The sequence below is a fragment of the Stegostoma tigrinum genome, chromosome 21 (genome assembly GCF_030684315.1).
Source record: "Stegostoma tigrinum isolate sSteTig4 chromosome 21, sSteTig4.hap1, whole genome shotgun sequence".
Lineage (NCBI taxonomy): Eukaryota > Metazoa > Chordata > Chondrichthyes > Orectolobiformes > Stegostomatidae > Stegostoma > Stegostoma tigrinum.
The window spans coordinates 32,906,408-32,921,617 of record NC_081374.1 but is presented as its reverse complement, the minus strand read 5'-3'; the positions used below and the strand labels follow the sequence as shown (position 1 = coordinate 32,921,617).

The window sequence follows — 15,210 nt, the reverse complement described above, 5'->3', positions numbered from 1 at the left end:
TCAACAATTAAAGTATCAACAAAGCCTCGAGTGGAGACTTCTGAAGGTTCACAACCATTTGAATGATGTAATTTCTCCTTATCTCAGAAAAAAGGGGCTGATCACTTGGGGCGAAGATTACGTCCCCTCACTTATGTTCTCCTCCCCAACTGATGAAAACAATCTCAGTGTTCACCACGTGAAGCTTTTTCAAAATCTTGTATATTTCAAATGTGACACAGGCAGGCTTTGATGAAGTAGTTGTAGAAGTCACCAGCAAAACTGTGTCCACTATAATTTCAGAGTGCATTGAGAGGTTTACATAGGATTACATGCAAAACTCAATTTTCTGAAAAACAAAGTGGTTCCAAATAGATTCAGGTCTCATCCTGGGAAAAGCTGGAATAAAGATGTAGTATGAAACTGGGTTCCCAATTGAATGTAGATCAGGAATTTCCTACACACAGAAACCACCTCTGCTTGGGTCGGGAAGCAGTTGCTTTTGAGTCTGCCTTTTCAAAAAACTTCTCTTCATGCATAAGATCCCTCTCGGGTTTGCCCTCAGCCCTCTCCTTTTCTAAAAGGAACAGTCATTCGCCATTTCCTGATATCGAAATGTGTTTTTCAGTTTGAATATCCTTGTGAATCTCTTTTTTCTCATCTTCTCCAATGCCTCTGCATCCTGGAGAACACATTATTATATTTAGAGATACAACTATCTGTGCTCCTGAATCCTTTGTTCTTCATATTAGTATAGGCTCTTATTTTAGCAATATATAATCTTATTCTTCCTACTAAAATGACGCACATCACATGTGCGCAGTTATTTATTAATATCTTCCTGTGTTTTGTCACATTGGAAGGTGTAGCTGATGCATAAACTGTTGTCCACAGATTTATTAATATTACCAAAAAGCAGAATATGCAATCAAAGCTTTTATCTTGTCCACATCAGGGCAGAGTCACAAATACAAAATCTCAAAGGGAACAACAATTTATGTTGCATCAGAACAGGGCGTTAATTGGTTGGCAAGCAGACCCTGATTGCTAGAGGTATCTCCATGGAAATGCACTGGGGTACAGTTAACTGTCGAGCTTTTGTTTAAATTCAAACCAGGCAAGTCGATTCTCATTGATTTAAGCATTGCCATGGGGAATGCACCAAAGAATGGTTTTTCCAAAAGCTGTCACTGAATTAAAATATGCCTACAACATGTGGTCCTTTATTTTTACTGTTTGTAAGAACAGTATGTACTGTCCAACTGATCATTGGTCTTATATAATCCTTAACGTAAGCAGGATTGAAATGTTGTCAAATTGTGGGATCTTTCAAAAGAGTATTTTCATTTCCCAACTGCATAATTATATAAGCTGTCAACAACAATGTTTCATGGACTGATCCACGTGGATAACCACTTCCCACCTTTGCTGGCTCAAGCAACAACCTTAAACCGAATTGTCTTCTATTATTCTAGCTCAAGATATACGACCTATCTTGTGACTCCAGAGTCAGGATTCTACCATACTGTTGATAAAATTCCAAATATATTATATAACCTTGTTTACATTTTGTTACTTCTTCAAATAATTCAAAAGATTTGTGAGCAATGACTTTCCCTTTGAAAGTCTGTATTATTATAATTTTATTTCCTAGAATTATTTTACTTAGTTATATCTTTGAGTGATGCTTTCATTCTTAATCTTAAGTCAACTCATCCATTGTTTCTTGGACATGTTCTATCTTCCTTTTTAAATGCAAGAATGATATTAAAGGTTCATGAGTTCTTAGGCATTATTGCCTTTTCTAGTTTTTTTTATACACATTTATACACATGCTTCTAGCATCTCTTTCCTAACTTCTAGTAAAGTATGTTGACTGAAATGCCTAAATATATTGGTGCAGACTTTTCTGTCTTACACATGGGACAAGGCAATTCTTTTTTTCATCTTTTTCATAGAATGTTTAGACTTGGGACTTGTGTTTTTAAGCTGCTGCTGGAGAGTAACAGTCAGAAGGCCTCAATGTTAGCAGCTAGGAGGCCTTACTGGTCTGTAACTTCCACTCAAGTGAGTCATAAAAAAAATGGTCAAACCAGGGACATTGAGTGCACACTTCATCTGAAAAGCATATTTCACCCCTAATAAATTGCATAACTCAGTCACAGAGCAGGGGACCAGGCAGGAAATATGGTCTCAAGTATTCTGTCTAATTATTTCACTTAGTTGAAACAGTAAATTGCTAAAGATGCAATTGCACTGACTAAATAGCTCTGCAGTCAACTCCCCATTTGGCTCTGTAGCAGAACTAAAGCCCCACAAAAAATGAAATCACATACTGTGTGACACCATACAAAGAAGCCGACCTCAATGGACATCAGTTAAAAACCAAAGGAACTGCAGGTGCTGCAAATCATGAAAAATAAACAAAGTTGCTGGAAAAGCTAAGCAGGTCTGGCAGCATCTGTGAAGGCAAAAACAGTTAACATTCTGGATTCAATGACCCCTCCTCAGAACTGTTCTGAGGAAGGGTCACTGGACCTGAAATGTTAACTCTGGTTTTTGCCTTCACAGGTGCTGCCAGACCTGCTGAGCCTTTCCAGCAATTTTGTTTTCGTTCAATGGGCATCAAGGCTGGTTGGCAAACTGCACTCAAGGACGAACGGACATCTTGAAAATTTACAGACTTGTCGTTTTGAATATTTTGGAAAGCAGATGTGTCTGGCTGAGCTCTTCAGATATTTAGGACCTAATGGCTCAGAACAATGGAATTCACAAGAACACAATGAATGAATGGTTGGAAGCCATTACATTAAAGTGGTTTAGGATTTCAATGTTTGTTTTTACAAATTGTAGAATGAACAAATTTGTTTTTTTTGGCTTCTCTGATGTACTTTATTCTTTCTACACAGAGTATTAACAGGCAGTAGAATGCAGCAAATTTTAGACATCAAGAAAATATGAGTTTTGTGGTGCACCAATCCACTGTCAGCATTACAAGTAGGGCCTAACCGGGATTTTGTATAACTGCAATATAAAACTTCTCTTCCTAATATGCCAGTCCTCTAGATATGAGCACCAGAATTCCATTAGCTTTCTTGAATAATTTCTGCACCTATTTGTGACATTTCAAATACCTATGCACATGAACAATTAGATGTCTTTGCATATCCATCATGTTTAACTTAATACCATCTCAAAAGTACCCTGGTCTATCATTTAATTGGTCCAAAATGGATAACCTCACACTTGCTTACATTAAAACTGTGGAAGATGGAGTTCAATCTATGCATAACCCTTTGAAATGTTATCATGTAACCCTAATTTTGCATCATTGACAAATTTGTATATCTAACTTTCCATGCCATTATCCAAATTGTTAAGAAATGTGAATAATTGAAGCCTAAACAGAGATCCTTTTGGAATGCCACTGGTCATATCCTGCCAATTTGAGTACTTACCCATTATCCCCACTTTCTGTCAACTGCCACTTAATTTCCCAGCCATGTCACTAATCTACCCTCAATTCCATAGGCTTTTACCATTGGTGACATGGATCATTATCAAATGCCTTCTGGAAATCCATCAAAACAACACCCATAGACATTCCCTGTCCAATACCTTAGACATCTCTTCAAAAAAATTCAATGAGATCCGTCAGACATGACTGACACATCATGAATCTACATTCTCTCTAATTTAAGGTATTCAATGACCCCATCCTGGATTATAGACTCCAGTATTTTCCCCACCATGGATGTTAGGCTAACTAATCTGCAAATCCCTGCTTTTCCTCTTTCACTCTGCTTAAAAAGCAGAGTGAGATGTATAATTTTCAATCTGGAAGGAAAGGCTCTTGTATCTAGGGAGCTTGGAGAGATTACAGGCATCTGTAATACGCTCCCCTACTTTCTTTAACACCCTTGGATGGAAATCATTAGGGATCTGTCACTCCTCAATTCCATTATTTTTCTCATTAGGGATGAAATTATTTAGTCCCTGTTCCCTATCCACTATAAATTTCATCGAGCCTTTTGGCAAATTTATCCTCCTGTTCTACTGTAAATACTGAGGATGCAAAGTAATTATTAAACATCTCTGTCAATTCCCTGTACAGAATGATTACTAGCTGCAGAGTTATAAAACAATATTAAAATACAACTTTTGAAAGAACAAAATACATGCACATTTCTGTCTACATTTCTGACATTGGATCTGCATAAACTCATGTGGAATCAGATTGTGGATATTTTGCATTGTCACTGAATACATTATAATAGGTAGGTGAAATAGTACAGACCATACCACAATTGAAATATTCAAGTCACAGAAACAATTATTCATCCTACAACTTTTATTTTACCACCAATTTTCCAAGTAATTATACATCAAATATTGAGATTAAGGACTGCAAGATGCAAAATCTATATTTGTCCAAAATTAAACAGCATCTGCCACTCCGCAGCACATTGACTCATTTGATCAAGATCTCTTTGTAATTTTGCAGATCACACCAAAATTGGTGATATAGTGGACATTGAAGAAGGTTATCTAAGATTGAATATGATCTTATCAACCTTATTGGGGCTTATAACATCATGAGGGGCACAGGTAAGGTGAATTATAAGGGTTTTTTCCTCCGGGTGGGGAAGTTCAAAACTAGAGGGCATGTGTTTAAGGTGAGAGGAGAAAGGGTTAAAAATGGACAGGAAGGAAACTTTTTTTTAGGCAGAGAGTGGTTCGTCTGTGAAGTGAACTGCCAGAGAAAGTGGTGGATGTACCTATAGTTACGATGTATAAAACACATTTGCATGTGTACATGAATAGGAACATCGGGAGGGATATAGGTCAAGTGCAGGCAGGTGGGACTAGTTTAGCTTGGGAACATTTTCCAAAACTAAATGGCAAAAATTGTTGGCAACAACTGGAAAATTCCTGTTCCTGTAAGATTATATTTGTATGATAGAAATGGAGTCTTAACTGTTTTCTTTTCTAGTAGCTTTTAACTATCTAAGCTTTCTTTCAAAAGATGATATAAAACAATTTGGAAACCATTTTAAATTTCAAAATATTATTTGATACCTTCTCTTACTTCAAATCCTTAACCTACTAACAGACACTTATCTGGCAAAAATATATGCTACATCTTTAACAACATGTACTGTCCTCCTACACATATCTCCTACCTGTAATAAAATAAGGATTCAAGATTTGCTCATCCTCTAAACAACTTCTGCAGACACACACTTCAAGGACAGTTCCATCTTACAGCAAAGTTACTGCCTCAAGGTGCTGAACTTTTAAAAATTGTATTGACTAAATGAACAAAAGTTACAACAGATTTTCAAACCAGAGAAATCTTTTCTATATTAATAAAAATTACACTTTAACAAAGTGCATTTTCTGGACATGTCCTATGATTTTAGAACATTTCAGAGGGTTGACAGATTTCTGTTCGAATAAAACAAAAACTCAGTTGGAATTGAATAATTAACTATGTTTTAACTTGCTTCCATTTCTCAATGATGACAACTGTGCAAAAATACGTGATTGGCACTTGAGACACGCTGAGGTCATGTAAGGTGTTATACAAGTTAAAAATGGTCTAATAGTTTATGAATACTATTATCCATAACAGGAACAGTCAAACATTTAAATCCTCTGCTTAGATCAGCTTTTTATTAAACAATTATCTGAAAAAAATTATCATGAAATCAATGTAAAACACTAGAGTGGCACAGAGCACAATATGTACTGTATTTGTGCACCACAAAAATGTGACGCTTGGCATGAATACAGTGACTGATATATTTGCAAGGTCTGTGGTTTTAAACAGCTGTAACGCCAACCTTTTTTGTCAGTACTTTAAAGGAGCTTTACGTGCTATTCCAACTGCCCAAAGTCATTTGTAAGTGCACACAAAAAGCTTCGTCTTCTAAAGTTGCCTGACATTGTTAGTTTCACTGTAACAGAAATAGGGCATAACACAACTCATGTGCATTTTCTGAGTTAAGAAATTGACTGTATATGAAATTGAAATCCTTTTCCAACTCAACAGATTTTACGTTCCAAATTTTAGAAGCAAAGGCATTTTGTTCCGAGCATCACCTCATAGAAAGGAGTACTGCGAAAACTATGCATTCGAATAACATTCTTAATTTTGAAAACAATCTAGAGTTGTAAAGAGTCAGAATCATACATCATCAAAACAGACTTTTCGGTCCAACCCGTCCATGCTGACCACATTCCCAAACTAAACTAGTCTCACCTGCCTACAATTGGCCTATATCCCTGCAAAAGTTTCCTATTCATATATTTATGCAAATATATTTTAAATGCTGTAACTGTAGCTGCTTCCAACACTTTCTCAGGCAGTTCACTCCACACACGAACCAACCTCTGTCTAAAAAGATTGTCCTTTTTAAATCTTTCTCCTTTTACTTTAAAAATATGCCCCCTAGTTTTGAACTCCCCCACCCTAAGGAAAAGACCCTTGTAATTCACCTGATCTATGTCCCTCATGATGCTATAAGCCTTAATAAAGGTTTACAAAATCATACTCCATCTTAGATAACCTTCTTCACTGTCCACAATACCATCAATTTTGGTGTCATCTGCAAGATTACAAAGAGATCTTGATCAACTATGTAGTGGCAGTTGGTGTTTAATTTGGATAAATGTGAGGTATTGCATTTTGGTAAAACAAACAAGGACAAGACCTATACAATTAAATTTGGGGCCCTAGGTAGTGTTGTAGAACAGACAGATCAAGAGTTCCAGGTATATAATTCTTTGAAATTTGCATTACAGGTAGACAGGATGGTTAGGGAGACATTTAGCATGCTTGCCTGCAGTGCTCAGGCCTTTGAGGGGCAAGTTATTTTGCACAGAGAGTGGTTCATGTGTGGAATGAACTGCCAGAGGAGGTGGTAGATGCAGGTACAGTTACGACATTTAAAAGGTATTTGGATAAGTTCATGAATGGAAAGGTTTCAAGGGATATGGGCCAAACGCAGGCAGGTGAAACTAGTTTAGTTTGGAACATGGTTGGCATGGATTGGTTGGACCAAAAGGTCTGTTTCCAGGACTTGTTATGACTTTAAATTGTTTTCAGACATTAATAAAGTATATTCAAGTGTATTCAGCCATCTGTACTTCTTTCAAACTTAATATTTCCTTTCTTTTAAAAAAAGAAAAAAGGATAAAATCCAGATTTTCCCCTTCAATTTATCTTCAGTTTGTACTATGCAATCCAAGCCTCAAAGTGGGGCAGCCAGCAGTTAAAATTTAACCCATATGATCTACACGGTTTGAATTAAAGGTAATGCATTTTAATCTCATGAACAACCTGTCAGCTTAAAAAACTGTAGCTATGTTCAGAGGAATAACACAAGCAAGATAATCTCTCACTACAGGAATGAAACTATCAGTGAAGCAATTGATATTGTACATTCAGATCACATTGTGAAATATACTGCCTTGATGACCCATAGTTTTTTATCAAATTAAAAAGGTGAGTCTCATTGCACTGTTATATTTGACAGATGATATAACAAACTGAGGGGGTCAAAGGTATAGTAAAATTCAAACATCCAGAAGCTAGTGACCCGTTTGCCTGTTCAGCAGGAGATTGTTGAACTTGCATTTTGCACTTTGGAGGACTACTTGCATTGAAAGAACACAAGAACAAGCAGTAGGAATCTGCAATACAGCCCCTCCAGACTTCTCTACCATTCGATACGATCATAAGTGACCTCATCTCAACCTCAACCCCATACTCCATTAACCTTCAACCCATTACTAACTAAAATTATGTCTAACTCCTCCCTAAATTTACTCAACGTCCCAGGATCCACAGCAATCTGGGTAAGCGAATCCCACAATTCCATAATCCTTTGAGAGAAGTAATTTCTCCTCATCTCTTAAATCTGCCAACCCTTATCCTAAAACTATGACCACTTGTTCTAGATTTCCCCACAAAGAAATATCCTTTCTATATCTACTTTTTCAATCTCCTTTAGCATCTGCTATGCTTCAATTAGATCTCCTCTCATTTTTTTTGAGCTCCAGAGTGTACAAGCCTAAACTGCTCAATGTCTCTTCATAAAACAAACCCCGCTTCATAGAATCATAGCATCTCAAAAGTGTGAAAGCAGGCCATTCAGCACACAGTCCGTGCCAATCCTCCAAAATGGCATACTACCCAGAACTACCCCCCCTACCCTATCCCTATAACTCTGCATTTCCCATGGCTAGCCCACCTGGCTGGCCCATCCCTGGACCACTGTGGGCAATTTAGCATGGCCGACCCACCTAACCTGCATATCTTTGGAATCTCCTCTGTAATCACTCTAGTGAACCTCCTCTGAACTGCCTCCAACTCAGCTATATCCCTCCTCATGTAAGGGGCCCATAAATTGCGCACAATATTCCAGGCACAGTCTCACTAATGCCATGTGAAGTTGCATCAACATTTCCCTACTTTTATACACTATTCTTTTGCAATAAATGCAAAAATTCCATTTGTGTTATTACCTGGAGAATGTGTATGGATACCCAGAACCCTCTGTACCAAAACAGGTATTAAGTCTCAGTATTTGCTTGACACCCTCAAACTCATAGATGGCTATGACTTTGGTAAACTATTCCTCTTCATCCTCCTTAACTTTAGAAGTTCTCCTTTGAATGGATGCAACAGCATTCACCCTGTTCCTTTTTATTTTGTCAGTCTAGTGTACAGGTGAGATTTAAATATATAGAAGACCGAAAGATTGTGAAGCAGGGATTATTTGCCACTGGCATCAGATCATGACAAACATGAAGGGAGATTATGGCTAAACAAGGAAGTATTTACAGTGAATGAAGCTCATAGTTTGACATTAGGTTGACAAAACCTTTGCCTGCCTGTCTGGTCTTTCTTCGCAAGAGGTCTCCTTCCCCTAAAGAGGATCTATTGCTGACTGACCACCACTTACTGGAGGAGATCCAGGCACAACTGCTTGGCTTCCCCTCCTCAGCACCATCCTTCACAGTTGTCACTTGCTACTGGTCGTTTCATTACACTTAGCCAGGGAATCATTTACAATTGTCTCTCTCACCATTCCCTCCCTGCTCCCTTTGAAGCCCCCAGTGATCTATTTTCGGTCACTTCCTAGCTCTTATCTATTTGCTATTCCTGAACAACTTTGCCATTAAAAAGTTAACTTCAACATCAGCAACAAAAAGATAATTTCAAGTTACACCCATAAACTGATAACATCTAATTTTGCTTTACAGTATCGTATTTCTCACACACAGTTTGTGTTTCTGGACAAGCAGAAATTTCCTTCAACCAAGTTTTCAGAAACTGTTGTGATTATTTTCAGTCCCAGCTTTAAAAGTAATTCCCTGGCCTCCAACTCCAACTTTAGGGTGGCACAGCGGCTCAGTGGTTAGCACTGCTGCCTAGCAGGGCCAGGGACCCAGGTTCAATTCCACCCTCAGGCGACTGTCCATGTGAAGTTTGCAAATTCTCCCCGTGTCTGTGTGGGTTTCCTCCAGGTGGTCAGGTTTCCTCCCACAGTCCAAAGATGTGCAGGTTAGGTGGATTGGCCATGCTAAATTGCCCCTAGTATTCAGGGATGTGTAGATTAGGGGGATGGGTCTGGGTGGGTTGCTCTGAGTGTCAGCATGGACTTGTTGGCCCAAAGGGCCTGTTTCCACACTGTATGAAGCTCCAACCCTCTCTGTGATATGTGACTGTCCATAACCTTGCTGTATTAGCTAACCCAGAGATGAGCTTCTAAACATTTCTATTTCATCACTAGAACCATCCACTACTGAGACCTCATCCAAGTCTTTACTGCTTCTCCCTAGCCTGTACCAGTCTGACTAATAGACTCCAAGCTAACATCGCATTACCTGCCATAAGCATGAACTCTTCCAAAACAAATTCAGTTTCCCATATCTGTGCTTCTTTCTTGATGAGGAGACAAAGTACATCCGTTTACCCAATGATCACAAATATACACGCCTCTCAGTTCTTTTCAAATTCATTCTGCAGCTGAGGGAGTTGGTTGCTAGGCCAGAATTTATTGCTCAGAAGGCAGTTGAGAATCAACCTCAGCGCTGTGGATCTGGATTCATATGTAGGCTCAGACCAGGTAAGGACGGCAGTTTCTTTCCCTAAAGGACATTGCTGGTTCAGAATTCTCCTCAACAACTCAGTGAATTTGTGGTCATCATTAGATCACACGTCAACTTTATAATCTTTAATCTCCCTTTTATTTCTTCCATGGCCTTGTTGCTCCATCAATTGCTACCACCTCCTTTGCTCTCAGGCTCCTCCGAGGTAACTGCACTATTCTAATTCTAGTTACTTACACAACCCCAACAGTAATAATTCCACCATTGATCCCTGTGCCTTCATCTGCCTCGGTCTTACCAATAGGAATGCCAGTTGAATGAACTGCTGGAGAAACTTGTGGCTCTATTTCTACAAACGTGGTTTGAAAACCTTCTGGAATTTCTTTCATATCGTCATCTGATGGGATTTGCTTGCATTAGACATCACAATTATTCCTTTTGATAAGCAACAATCTGTCCAGCAAATATATTCTTCACAAACTTCATCATCCAAACAGGGAAAAAATGTTGATGGTTTGTACAACATGCATCACAGATGGTTGGGGAATTTAAATAAAGACTTTTGTGGATCCTTATTGATCTATGTTTGTTACAATTTAGGTCAATTTATAGAAGTTATAGGGTAGGTGAATAGCACTTGAACCCAGAACAATTTATTCCACAACGTCTTTGCAGCCACTAGGTCAGACTGAGGCTAATCCAAAGCTCCTGCTCCAGGTCACCTGATCTACTCTTGTAAAGGGATAGCAAGCACCCCCAATGACATACATACACATTTCCCCCTTTAGTTCAAAAACTCCCATCAATGAAGATATATGCAACAATTTTAAATATTATACAGATATCATAGCCAACATTTGTACATATTCAGCAATATTTACAAAAACATAGGTAAATGTTCATTCCCCTCCCAACCTCCTGCATCCCCATGTAACCCATTGTAAACTGCAGTTTACATCAACATGATTAGGCTCTCAGAGGGAATAGCAGTTAATAGAAGAAGATTAACTCCAAGTCTCGGGAGCCTTTTCTGGTATAGTCCCTCAGACTTCCAAAGGCTCATGCCATTTTGTAGACGAATCCGTCTGATGGCTTTTGTTGTTCAGATTCTGAATTTTGAGGAACTTCACAGAGGAGGAATTAAAATGGTGAATGAGAGGGAATTTTTTTTTCCAGTGCGGGAGCTGATTTCCTCAAATTCATGCTACAGTAATTACTGCTTTTTTTAAGCTTTTGCTTTGTTTTGGGAACTTGGGGGAAAAGATCAAAAATAACAGTCCTTTAAATGGAAACAAGCTGGTCCACCCATCTCCTCCAAGCCAGTTCATCGTAGTCTGTAGCTTTGGTCCAAAATGACTTTCCAGTGCTTCGCATAGTTCTTTATATCTCTTTAAAGTCTTCTCCACTGGTTTCTCTGGTTGGATCAGACTCCTCAAAATCATGAAGGTCTTGCACTTAATGGTTCCTAAAAAAACTCGTACCATAAAGTCTCGGATTGCCATCAAGTAAAACATTAAAATGTTCATTGTACAGAATCCAACCTTCTGTCTCTTTGTCAAACAAATCTCATTGTTCCACCACCAGGCCACTATTTGTCCTTCTGTTAGCAGGAGTTTTTCCCCACCACTTGGATCCACTCAGTGATACTCTCCACAGTGATGTCAGTGAGCTACCATGAGGACACTCAGTCTTCCAGAGTCCCTCACAACCACTCCCCTTGACGTTTTGCGCTGTCTTGCAGTAGGTCTACTATGTGGTCTCCTTAATCCCGCACTGTTTCCAAAGGTCTGGGTGACATTTGATCTCCTCCCTCCCCTCCAAAAACACAATCTCTGGGCCGTGATTCAGCCTTGTCCCCAATTATTATTTTTATGCCTGTATCACTTGAACCAAGACCAACTTATTCCACGTCTTAACAGCGACACAGTCAGACCAAGACTAACCCAAAGCTTCTGCCCCAGGTCACCTGACCCATCCTCGTGAACAGGCAGCAAACACCCACAATGACATACATGATCTGATCAGTTTACTGTTCGCAATTACTTCAAAACCAATCCTGCACATAGATGCATCATCACTATGTAAGCAGAATTCTCCTACTTCATTGCACAGTTTGCATACTGATAATTCAAAAAATATCATTACCCAGATGATTTTTTTTTTGTAGAATGAAAGGAACTTTGTTGCAGATGTACTTTTTATTATGTGCAAAATAGTTCTGTAATGGTATTTGTGTATTGTTCAGATGGTTACTTCATCTCTTTGATAAAGACCAGTAAAACAATCCAGACCTGCTCATGAGTTTCTGCTTTTAACCTGCTAAACTATAAGTGAAAGGAAGGTACTTCTCTCCATAGGAAAAGAGGAAGGAAAACAAATTCAAGGGAGATCTCCCTAAATCTGTACTCCTGCGTTTGGAACTAAAGTGATACTGCAGATTCCCACTGGACTCAAAACATAAACTCGGACTTTATACTTTCACAGGTGCTGCCAGACCTGATGAGAGTTTCCAGCAACTTCTGTTTTTGTTTCTGATTTACAACATCCGTAGTTCTTTCGGTTTTTAATTACTACAGGTTGCTCACCTATTGCCGTGATCAGGAACGTAACAAATTGAATAGGAAGATCTAAAGAACATGACATAGACAATGTTACAATAATTCATGGGATGGAAGGGAAACAAAATCTTAAACAATTACACTGTTATAACTAAAACTGCACAATTTACAAACTGCTACATTTAAATTAAAGTATATCTAGTTCTTGTATTACAAAAATGAATGAATTTTGAAATGAATACCAATAAGGACACCACGTTTGTTTTAAATACAATTTAGAGAAAGTTACTTCATCTTTCAATACCAGCATCAAATCACCAGCACAAGACATCAGCTTAAGAAATCTCCCCTTTTGTCACCTTAAAGGATTTGAATTTTCATTAAAGAATTAAGTCAGATCACTACTCCATCTCAAGAGGTCGCTTTTGTAAGTTCAGAGCTTCTCCGATATGTCCATTATTAATGGCTGTGCTGTGAAGAGCTGTCTTGTTTCAATTTTATACTTCAGGCCTTCTTCAAGTGAGTTAATGTTTTCAATTAAAGTCATGTGATAGCCTCATGTGCACCGATTCCAACAAAGTAACATTTATATTATGCTAACTTGAAGTGAATCAGAAGGATGTTGTACAAACATATACATCTCTTACTACCAAAGAATTAGATCTTGCTCTTGACAAAAAAGATATATTGCACTTGAAGAATATAAATCAGGAAATACTACTGTAAATCAGATTTAAATAACTAAGTCAAGTAATCCACTGTAACTACCACACGGATTTCAGACTGCTCAGCTTAAATGATCCAAAACAAAAATATAAAAGTTCTGTTTCACAGGCAACATATGACAGGAATCATTACACTTAAAATTAAAATAATTATGACTATTAGGGCTTTAACACATAATGAGAAAAAGTTGGCATTTGTTTATCAGGAAAGAATGACAACGTGCCAGGAACAATAGAAATCTAGCTCATTTATCCAGCAAACAGCCTGTTATGCATTTAAAATTCCTGTAACCTATACGCAGAGGAGGTAAAAATCAAGAAGGAAAGCGATATATTGGGATTACAATGTCTATTACATAATCATAATGTTTCAATCAGTCTTCTCTCAGTTGTTGAACTTCATCAGGCTGGTTATCATACTAATCAATACAATATCTTCAAATAGCATAGGTGGCATCATGATAATCATTGCTCAGAAACTCATGAACAATTGAGACAGGGAAAGGGACAGTGATGTATTACAGAGTCAGAGAGTCATACAGCATGGAAACAGAACCTTCGTTCATTACCACAGGAAGTAGTTGATGCCAAAACCTTGAATGTATTCAAGAGGCAGTCAGATGTAGCACTTGGGGTGAATGGGGTCAAAGGCTATGGGGAGAAAGCAGGATTAGGCTGTTGAGTTGGACAAGCAGCCATGATCATGAAGAATGGTGGAGCAAGCTCGAAGGGCCGAATAGCCTCATGCTGCTTCTATCTTCTATGTTTCTATCCCACCTTTTCTTCATAGCCTTGCACAAGTGTTCTTCCATATTCAATTCACTTTTGATACTAACTGAATCTATTACAACCACATCCTCAGGCAGCAGCACACATTCCAGATCCTAACCACTTGCTGCAAAATAAAATTCTTCCCTCGTTGTTAGCTTCTTTTGTATAAAACACACACTTCATCCACTCATAGAAGACTATCACCACAAACAAATGGTCAATAATGTTTATTTCAATTTACCTGGAGGCAGCTGCAGTGTCTAACCAAAGACAAAAAGGGTCTCTGACAGTGGTCCGTGCATGCAGCTCTCCCTCTCACCAGATTCCACCTGCAGGTTCAGCATGGAATCTGGCTCGATTTCTACCCTGTCATCACAAAATGTAATGAGCTCCCTATCTGGCAACTGAATCTTACTAACAGCACATAAATGAGGTCCAAGCTGAAAGTGGTTCCAGCCGCTAGATGTTGCCGTTAACTAATGATATAATTAAAGATTGCCAGAGAAGAGAGAAGTTGGAGCTTTTCTTTTTACAGCCCTCAGGACTTGGGTACATGAAACAGGCTTGAGAAAAGACACACCAATTGATGGAACATATTAAAGGGGCAGGGAGGGCATTGTCTGGGCCATCACTGACATGGAGTTGCCCCTCTTCCAATGTCTGTTTCCTGCGTCCAGGTCCTAAATGAGTGCAAAACAAAAGACTTCAATTTGTCATCGCTCTTTAGTCAAGTTTAAAGTTCTGGATGACACAGCCGCTCAATCATTTTACACATTTTGGGCAGAGGTTCAAGATTGGAACCAGTGAGGATTGGGTTATTATGGCTAGAAGAATCCTCAGTTCAATAATTGCTCTTCCGTAGATTACTGATCAAAGGTTTGCACAGTAATAAGTGCAGTTTAAATGGCCTCACCATTTGAGTTAGAGGGTGGAGACAACAATAGCCTTGTTGACTATAACAAGAAAACTTCTCTATGAAGAAGGACAAGTTCAACATTGGAGCCAATCTGCTTCAGGAAAGCAGTCAGGGAGGTGAAATATTCCTGAATGACAAT

The 15,210-nt window shown here is 38.5% G+C and overlaps 1 protein-coding gene across 4 annotated transcripts in view; it reads right to left on the bottom strand.

Annotated features, from left to right (window-relative positions):
- LOC125463028 (neuron navigator 1-like) overlaps positions 1 to 15,210 on the bottom strand; it is a 618,648-nt gene that overhangs the window by 234,483 nt on the left and 368,955 nt on the right. The gene's annotated exons all lie outside the window — the stretch shown is intronic.